The 10,247-nt window shown below is 42.6% G+C and overlaps 1 long non-coding RNA gene across 1 annotated transcript; it reads left to right on the top strand.

Annotated features, from left to right (window-relative positions):
* Positions 1-1,068: 1,068 nt before the first annotated feature.
* LOC124858629 lies at positions 1,069-1,557 on the top strand. Its single transcript, XR_007035888.1, has 2 exons — positions 1,069-1,410; positions 1,483-1,557. It is a non-coding gene; the product is annotated as an uncharacterized LOC124858629 (long non-coding RNA).
* The last annotated feature ends 8,690 nt before the right edge of the window (positions 1,558-10,247 follow it).

Below are 10,247 nucleotides of genomic sequence, written 5' to 3'. Positions count from 1 at the left end.
AACATATTAAAACACAAATGAAAAAGAGATGCAGAAGCCTTCTCTCAGACATATTTAATACCAAAAGGTTAAAATGTTACTGCAACTTGCTTCTAATTTGCAATCATTTGATCTTGAATTAAGGATAATTGCTTGAATGAAAACAACACCTCATGTTCATGAAATGTAGGGCAAAACCCTATGTCTTCTAAATAAACATGGTTGACTGTGATTTTTCTGTTTAATTTTTCTATTTAATTTATTTATTTGAGAAAAATACTTAACAAATCCTACACAATTTAAAATGTTCCATCTGCAATGAAAGCACAATGTTAACAATGTGAGGAATATGTTTTATTGATTATATCATGAATAAGAACTGTTATAAAAACAGGCATACAACTAGAGCAGGTAGGTGAATATGTGGTTCTCCGATTTTAATTGCAATGGTGAATTACTGATGCCTGTTTTTGTCTATAGGAGAGGAGTGAAGCTAATGGAGCCCAGTGAATATTTTTGAACCCTGAATGTTTAAAAAAAGGATTCCATATATGCCAGTTGATGATTATTATACCTAGAAGATCCAGGTGAGGCCAGATTGAACAGGGAGCTGGTAGAGGGATGACGCTGGACAGGCAGGAGTGTTGTGACTGTAGAGAACAGTGAGGAGCTCTGGGAAGGAAGTTGAAATTTCAGATGAATCTTTCAGGTGTTAAGCAGGAAGTAACCAGAGGATCAAGATAATGCTCCAGTACTCCAGGTCAACATTTCTATGACATAAACAAACAGAATGTAAATATGTAATATTCACTGAAAAGATAACATGTCTAGATTACTACAGTCATAGATGGGCAATTTGCAGGTGAATGAAGCAGCATCACCAGGAAGGCTCGGATGGAGCTCAGCCGAACAAGTAAAGGTGGAATGCAGGGGGAACGAGAAATAAAACACCAACCCATGATTATAACTGTCAGGATCTGTCTGTGTGCCCGTTCCACTTAGTTTTTTTTTCAGCAGGTTCAGTTGGAGGCTGGAGCAGCGCGCTGCCTCTCACTCCTGTGAGTCGTTAGGCTCGTTATGGCAGCTTCTTAAGGAGAGGGTTGCTGAGCATTCAACGCCTGAGTGTCGTCCTTTTTAGTATCTCAAGCCCTGTATCCTGTTCCTGTTTTACACGCTCTCTGAGATCTTCTTGTGACCTAGCTCTGTTCCTTTTTAAAGTGCTTTCCTGGATCCTTCTGGTGGTTCCTGTGCAACCTGTTTTCACTCTCCTTCTGAAGTTCCCCGTTTGGATCGCAGGCTTACCATCACCGGGTTCTAGATGCTCAGCTGCCAAACCTGTCTGCCCTCCAACGAACTGCTTACCTTTTGGAAACACGGACCTTCCATCCAAGAACTGACCACCCCTCCCGGACTCCATTCCTGCCAGCAACAGTAAGCCTTCATCACTCAATCTTCCCCTCCTCGCTGTGTAACAATACTCACCATTCTGCTTTCCATCCTCAGTGGACGTTCCGCTGGAGCCGCCCTGAATTCCTCATTCATGTCATATCCCTTCTGAATAAATCTCTTAAAACTCAATTTGTCTCCTGGAAGTTTCTGCATGTGGGTCAAGAAGCTCGGTAAAACGATGACAATAACAGATTTATAAATTAAAGGTGCTTGCAAGAATTTTGTGTTTGTCTGTATTTCTTTCCTTTACCTTTACCTCTTAGTCAGCCATGTGGGGCATTACTTAACAGATGTAGAATAACTCTGGTAGGAATGATGACAAAGCAGAACAGGAGTGTTCCTCTTAAATGGACAGAAAAGCATTTATTGGCCAGAAATTACCCGTCAGATTGATTTGTATTTATTCAGTCATTAACCGCCTGCAATAGAAATGAGCTCACTCAAGACAATAGATCCGAATGAGACATCCGGAGTATGCCCCATTCAAATGACACCCTGATGCGCTGTTTGAAAAGGTGTGTAAGTCACAATAGACTTTGAACATTTTTGTTTATAGTTAATAAAAAGCTCTTTATAATATGCTCTTTTTAACTATACAATTTCAGCATAAAGATGTTACACTGTAAAACAACATGTGTCTGAAGATGATCTGGAATAAATACCATGCGGTGTTTTGACGTTTATGTGACACAACATTCCTGTGGAGACCAGATTAACCCCAGTTAAAACCTGCTAACCCTGAAGGGGTTCTCATGATCACACAAACTGTAATCTGCAGGGAGGCCTTGGATGTAAGTTGAAGCGAGAAACCCCCTGAGGCAGGTTAACCTCTGCTCAGCTGTTCTCTGCTCTACACTAGCCCTGATTTGTGTATGTGGGTGCATATGTGTGCGTTAGTATGAATGTGTGTGTGTGTGTCACTCTCTTGCTCGCCCCTGATTTCCTGGGCTTATTGAGTCATGATTGTGCAGCAGCACCCGGTGACAGAGGATGTCAGTTGGCTGTCAGGCGTTCAGACTCCAGCTGAATCAACAGTCTCCTGACAGTGAACGACTCACTCAAAAAGACACACACACACACACACACTCACACACACATATGCATGCCGTGCATGTTGGCCTCTTTTGTTTATGTATGCAGTAAAGAAATGCAATAAAAATGGAAAGCACAATACATAAAGAGTTATTGAGTACCTTTAGTGGACAATGGAATCATATTGTGATGGGAAATGGATTGTTTTGATGACATCAAAAGCTGATCCTGGCAAACGACACTTCTCATTTTGGATGCTTTTATCCTCAGCAGATGGACCCATACATTACCATGATGCACTGCAGTAGTTAAAAATATTCGCTCTCTTTCCTGGTTTCTTTTTTTTCCTCATTCCATTCCCTTGCACTCCCCACAGTTCATGACACTGGAAGCTCGCCAAGCAAAATGTTGACGTAGATTCCCTGGCGTCACTCATGGAGCCAGTTGTGCAGGGTTCAGTCCCTGGCCAGGGGAAGGGCTGACCTGCAAATGGCAATCTGAAGCCCACAGGTAGAATATCTCAGAAAATAATCTATATCCACAAAAAGAAAATGTTTTGCTTCCTTAAATAGCTGTTCTTGAAAGCCAATTGCAAAGTGTATTTATATTTTAGAAAGAAGCACATCTTGGTTAAAGGCATATTCAGAGACGGAATATGGACTGAAACATTCTCCTAAATTCACATAGACTATATGTTTCTTATTTGCAGATTATTGGTCAGTAGCAGGTTTTAAAGGCCAGCATGGCCAACCCAGTGGCTTCATGCAGACTTAAGAAAGCCACTAGATGAAATCACATACTGCCATTGTGTTAAGAGCTAGGCAGACGAGAATTGACCGGTAACATCTCCATCAATCTTTTATTATCTTTAGCTGAGCAAGGAAAACAGAACTCACAACCAGAGGAACAGACAGAGAAGGAACAGACTGTTGAAATCCAGCTTCCTGTTGGCTTCAACAAGCCCAAAATGCAATGTGAGTCTGTCTAATAGCAAACATGCAGATTAGGAATCAGTTGAACAGCATGGGTTTTCACAACGGTTTTGCTTCTTTGGTGCATTTAGGTACAACTGGTAAGCAAATCTCACATCACTTCTATACTGGCTACTTGAAATTCAAGAAAATGCTGATAAATTATTATTTATCAGCATGTTATTATTATTATAAATTAATTATTTTCAGAGTACTTCAACTTTCTTTATTTACTACAAAGAAAAATTTATATAGTATTTCTATGATTGTAACATACCGAAAACATACCAAACCCAAAGCAAGGTACATGAGAATGGCCTATAAAACGATTTCTTGGTTCCCAAGATATTGCACAAGACGCAACTCATAATGGCTAAAAGCAAAAAGCTCTCACATGGACACTGAAACTGCTTAGTTGCAATCAAGGTTTTTTTGCTGTTAAAAGAAAGATTTTCCTTTCCACTTTGGTTACAGGCCTGCTCCGCATGAGGGATAGCTGCTAAGTCGAAGGGGTATTTCTGCATGGAATTAGCATGTTCTCCCCGTGCATGTTGGTTTTCTGTGAGTACCTATCCCACAGTTCAAAAGGTTCACTGTTTGGTTACTTTGACATTTTAAAATCCCTTAATTTGAGTGTGTGCATGACTGTGTGTGTTTCTGTGTTGCACTGTTATGGACTGGCGACCTGTCCAGGTTGTACCCCATCACTTTCCCAAGCAGGCATAGACAATGGATGTATAGATGTATGGTTGGATTGATTTAAATATATATCCTAATTTTTATAAATTGAATCTGTTTGTTTTGTATTGTGCCTTGAGGTGACATTTGCTGTAAATCTGCGCTATATAAAAAAATGGATTTTAAACCATAAACCAGCCAAGAAACCAGATGCTTATTGCAAGATTTCTGACAGAGGAATCATGACCTGCTTGCTAACAGCTTGCAAAGAGCTTTAGACAGACATAGGGCCTCATGTACAAACACCTTTGTGGATTTGCTAGTAAACATGGCAAAAGCTGAATTCAGAAAACTGTATACACACAAAGAAAATAAATCCTCAAGCATGAAAGTGTGCATACACATGGTTGCAAGCACAATAGTACATCCCATTTCAGATTAAGTGTACATGTGGAATTAGCAGACTTTGCCTTTGAGACTCCTCTTTTTACATATGCAAATCGATGTAAATAAACCCTGGACATGAGATTCTCCTGGCTGCAAGGTCAAAAGTCATATCTCTTGCAAGAGTCAGGACACAGTAATGCTATGTCTGCCATTGCTTACAGGCAGTGAGTATGGAACCCCAATGATGCTGAAATTAGTGGTTGTTGTGAAGTGCAGACTGCTCAATGACGGAAAACACTTCAGAATGTATTTCCTTAAGGAACTTGTTTGTCCTCTCAAGAAATAAGAAATAAAAATAGCTTTTAAAAACAGAAATGTACTCCTCAGCTATCCCCACAGCGGGTTGTTTATTGTCTTTATTAAAAAACTGTTTAGTAATTATTTCTCTCGGCAATGCTTTTAGCACCGTTATGATACAGAATTAATTACCCTATTATGCTGAAAATTACTGTGATGTAAAGTGCTGTACATGTTTTGGTCAGAGTATGGCTGGGAGGTCTGAACAATTTTATTTTTATTTTTATTTTAAATTTTTTACATTTTAAATTTGTATTCAGAGGTCCCACTGCACTTTATCCTAGTGGTCTCAATGTCTACTATCCCGAATGTTTCAGAGGTTTTCTTTTTCCTGCACACCCTATTTAAATGAATAGGTCATAAACAAGTTTCAGCACGTTAAGGAGGAGGTAACACAACGTTTGAATGACGTGTGCTGGAGCAGGGACACATCTAAAACTCACAGGACAGTGAGCCATGGAGACTCAGTTGTTGCTCAGGCGTGGAGCCTGGTAACGAAAATATCTGTGTTCTAATTCAACTTGTAGTAACTCTCAAGTCAACTTGCTGTTTGTATGCTCTGTTAGGAACATATGAAACTATTGGGATCAAGGGTGTGGAATTCACAGCAATATACTGAGTCAGGACAGGGTACGTTTCTTTTGCTGTGACATTACTGTGCTTAATTTTTCTTTCCATTTGTAAGAATAAAGTGACCCTCTGGGGTTGAAATTCCAATGATCTATAAGTGAACCCAAGTGGTCAAATAATTGGTAACAGTAATAACCAGAAAGTAGGTCATGCTGTCAGTTTTACTTTCTGTTTCAGGCATTCAGCAAGGTGAGTGAACCTTCATCTGCAGAGGATTTTGAAATGTGTTGCATCTGATTCCATTTTTTTTGCTGTACTATTTAGGTAGCGGTTGTGTAAATACTGTAGCAGTGGCACACATGTACATCTTACATGGCATGTGAGAGCTTGTGGTGCTCATGCTTTAGAATTGACATGTTCAATAATTCTGTTTCAGCCTTACTTACCCTGATAACAAATTTTGTATGCTGCAGTGCTGAATGCATAGGAAGGCGATGCAGGAGCTTTGTGTACCTCGGTGAGCATATCTTCTCATGCTATTGAAATGTAAGACAGATGTTTGTTTTGGGTGAATTCAGTTTTTTGCAGACTTTATCATTTTGGCTTTATTCTTAATAATTTATTACATTGTGAAATCGTTAGTGTGTTTTGGTTTGGTTTTAGCTTTTAGGTTGGATTTAAATAGATGAGATTGTGCATGTGTTGAATCCAAAGCATACTTTCTTTTCACCAAGAGTGTGCATACTGCTTTTTGGTAACATTTCACTAAGTTGTCAGACTGCTTGCCTCAATTTAAAAAAAAATTTCAGTGGAGGATGTGTTGATAGTGGCCATGTGTGCCCATTGATGTTTGACTTGCCTCAGCTCAGCGAAGCAGATAAGAGCTCACTAAACAACAAGCAGCAGTTAAAAGGCCAATCTGCTCAGGGATAGGATGAGCACTAAAGGACCATGGCCCTTAGTGACAAGTTAATCTAGAGTGGGCTGTTTTTCAGCTGGATTTATTCCCTTGAGTATGTGTGATGTGCCTGCATCATGTATTTGTGCAGTGTGTACATTTCACTGCTAGTTTTGACAACAAAATCATAGCTCTCAACACTTTTCTAATCTATACTTACGTATATTACACAGTCACCGATTTTACCATCCCCAGGAGCCTGTATTCCTCTGAACTAAAGTAAGTAGACGGGCACTTAGAATAACCTGAGTAAAAATATTGAAGTTTTTATTTATTGATTGCCATCCTGACATTAAGTGTTTCGAGTGTAAAGAGCACCAAAGGAGACATCTGTCTCATCTAAATTTCATCTTGATGTTAATAAATGTAAAACCTGATGTTAACTGAGTTTGGTACCTACCTTTCCTTTGCCGACAGCAAAAAAATATGCTGTGACTGAATTTGTGAGTTTTCTGAAACCTTGTATGAGGAACAGCTTCTTAACCTAAGTGTCTGTGTGGGTGTTAAATCATGCATGTGTTTCGTTTCCCTGTGTGAGTATATGTGTGCCTGAGCTGTGCGTGGTTGTCTGTGTTTATGTCTGCTTGCTCTTAATTAGGGGAAGCAGTGAGCATTTCACCTCTGGAGGGGATTTTATGGCTATATAAACATCATACATCATGATTCAGCGAGGTGAGGCGAGCACAGCCCTGCGGCTGCCAAGTCTCACTTAGTTTGTTGTCAAGATGGCAACAGTCAAGAGTGACAGAGGCAGAAAAGAAACAATGTTGGATTTTTTTCTGTGCATCAGAATACATGGTGGGGTTTAAATGTTTGTGTAATGTTTGTCTCTTAAGTTGGCATCACACTGCTCAGAAGTAAAACATTTCAAAACTGTCGACACCAATAATATTACAGCCCAAATTCTTATGTTATCAGATTACGTTGACCCTATGACTATGAAAAAAATGGTAGAATGTGAGAAGACAAAATCTCAGTTTAAACTGTAATGATTGACAAAAGAATTTTTGGTCAGACTTTTAGACATGTCCATATCTGTAATTTGAAAATACTATCTGGTGTAATTCTTTCTCTCTTACAAATGCATAATGACTCAACTGGATAAAGATGTATCGGGTTTTCACTTCCAGATTTCCCAAAAAAACTATGTTTTTCGCTGGAATACCACAATTACAGCATAGATTCTGAAACTTTAGAGTTGTGTTTGATTTGCAGGGGGTTTAGTCTGACATGTTTGAGCCAGAGTTTGACCCCAATGATCACCAAGCCGTAGTGGATGATACCACGAGTGGCGAACCAAAAGCAAACAGTGACATTGACAGTGTTTGCTGACTTTGAACATTCTGTTTATGTTTGTTTGAACTTTTCTTTTTTTTTTTTTTGTGAAACAAACAAACTGGTGCCAAAACACAGTGGAAACATGATTCTTAAATTTAGATTTGGTTGGTTTAGAAAAAAACAAAACAAAACAGAAAATACACATTATGTGTCATGGGATCCTGCTTCTAAAAGCAATTTCAGGAAATTACAGACTTTGGGAAGTTGAAGCAATTGTTCCCTTACCTTTGGTAGATAGATATCAAATCTGCAAGTTTTTGAGAAATCCAATCAGGTACTGTAAAAAAAAAAAACTATTTGCCCTTTAACAGGCTTGTTCTGGTTTCCTTTTTTGTTAAAAAAGCAAATTGTAATGTCAATTTATAATTTTATTTTTTAAGCGGAAAATGTCATCACCCATTATTGTATAATCATGAATTAACTGGGATTAATCACGTTTTTTTAAACAGCTAAGTTCATTTTAATGCCTGATTACTGTATGAGCTGTAGATTTAAATAAAAATTCAAAAAGAACCTGTCTGACGACATGAATTAGTGAACCACAGTGAGAGCCACAAATGGTACTCGTACTCTTTGTCTTCCGCTTTATCCGGGACCGGGTCGCGGGGGCAGCAGACTCAGCAGAGACGCCCAGACGTCCCTCTCCCCAGACACCTCCTCCAGCTCCTCCGGGGGGAGCCCAAGGCGTTCCCAGGCCAGCCGAGAGGCATAGTCCCTCCAGCGTGTCCTGGGTCGTCCCTTGGGCCTCCTCCTGGTGGGACGTGCCTGGAACACCTCCCGAGGAAGGCGTCCAGGAGGCATCTGGTATAGATGCCCAAGCCACCTCAACTGGCTCCTCTCGATGTGGAGGAGCAGCGGCTCTACTCCAAGCCCCTCCCGGATGGCCAAGCTCCTCACCCTATCTCAAAGGGAGTGCCCGGCCACCCTATGGAGGAAGCTCATTTCAGCTGCTTGTATCCGGGATCTCGTTCTTTCGTGATGACCCAAAGTTCATGGCCATAGGTGAGGGTAGGAACGTAGGTCGACCGGTAAATCGAGAGCTTCGCTTTTTGGCTCAGCTCTCTCTTCACCACAACGGACCGGCACAGTGCCCCCATTACTGTGGCAGCCGCACCGATCCGTTTGTCAATCTCCCGCTCCATTCTTCCCTCACTCGTGAACAAGACCCCGAGATACTTGAACTCCTCCACTTGAGGCAGGAACTCCCCTCCAACCTGAAGAGGGCAAGCCGCCCTTTTCTGGTCGAGAACCATGGCCTCAGACTTGGAGGAGCTGATCTTCATCCCAGCCGCTTCACACTCGGCTGCGAACCGCCCCAGTGCATGCTGTAGGTCTTGGCTAGAGGGGGCCAGCAGGACCAAGTCAACTGCAAAAAGAAGAGACGAAATCCTCTGGTCCCCAAACCAGACCCCCTCAGGCCCTTGGCTGCACCTAGAAATCCTGTCCATAATAGTTATGAACAGGACCGGTGACAAAGGGCAGCCCTGCTGGAGTCGGGAACAGGTCCGGGAACAGGTCCGACTTAGTGCCAGCAATGCGAACCAAACTCCTGCTCCGCTTGTACAGAGACCGGATGGCCCCTAGAAAAGGGCCCCTGATTCCATACTCCTGGAGCACCCCCCAGAGGGACACAGTCGAATGCTTTCTACAAGTCCACAAAACACATCTCATCCAACCTCGAAGCCCTGCCACCACGGAGCTTTTGAACCACCTCGGGTGATGAAAGAGTCCAACCCCGAGTCCCAGCCTCTGTTTCCACCAGGGAATGCGTGATGGCAGGATTGAGGAGATCCTCGAAGTACTCCTTCCACCGGCCGATAATGTCCCCAGTCGAGGTCAGCAGCTCCCCACCCCCACTGTAAACAGTGTTGGCAAATCCCTGCTTCCCCCTTCTGAGGCGTCGGACGGTTTGCCAGAATCGCTTCGGGGCCAACCGGTAGTCCTTCTTCATGGCCTCACCGAACTCCTCCCAGGTCCGAGTTTTTGCCTCTGTCACCGCCCTGGCCGCGGCACGTTTGGCCCCATGGTACCCGTCAGCCGCCTCAGGAGTCCCACAAGCCAACCACAGCCGATAGGACTCCTTCAGCTTGACAGCATCCCTTACTGCCGGTGTCCACCACCGGGTTCGGGGATTGCCGCCACGACAGGCACCGCAGACCTTACGGCCGCAGCTACGGGCGGCAGCTTCGACAATAGATGCGGAGAACATGGTCCACTCAGACTCTATGTCTCCAGCATCCCTCGGAATCTGGTCAAAGCTCTGCCAGAGGTGAGAGGTGAATACATCCCTGGCCAAGGGGTCCGCCAGACGTTCCCAGCAGACCCTCACTATGCGCTTGGGCCTGCCAAGTCTGTCCGGCTTTCTCCTCCCCCAACGGATCCAACTCACCACCAGGTGGTGATCAGTGGACAGCTCAGCCCCTCTCTTCACCCGAGTGTCCAAAACATGTGGCCGAAGGTCTGATGATACGATAACAAAGTCGATCATTGACGTCCTGCCTAGGGTATCCTGGTGCCAAGTGCACTCA

The sequence above is a fragment of the Girardinichthys multiradiatus genome, chromosome 22 (assembly GCF_021462225.1).
Source record: "Girardinichthys multiradiatus isolate DD_20200921_A chromosome 22, DD_fGirMul_XY1, whole genome shotgun sequence".
NCBI lineage: Eukaryota > Metazoa > Chordata > Actinopteri > Cyprinodontiformes > Goodeidae > Girardinichthys > Girardinichthys multiradiatus.
The sequence above is the reverse complement of the archived record's forward strand: the minus strand, read 5'-3'. Positions and strand labels throughout refer to the sequence as shown.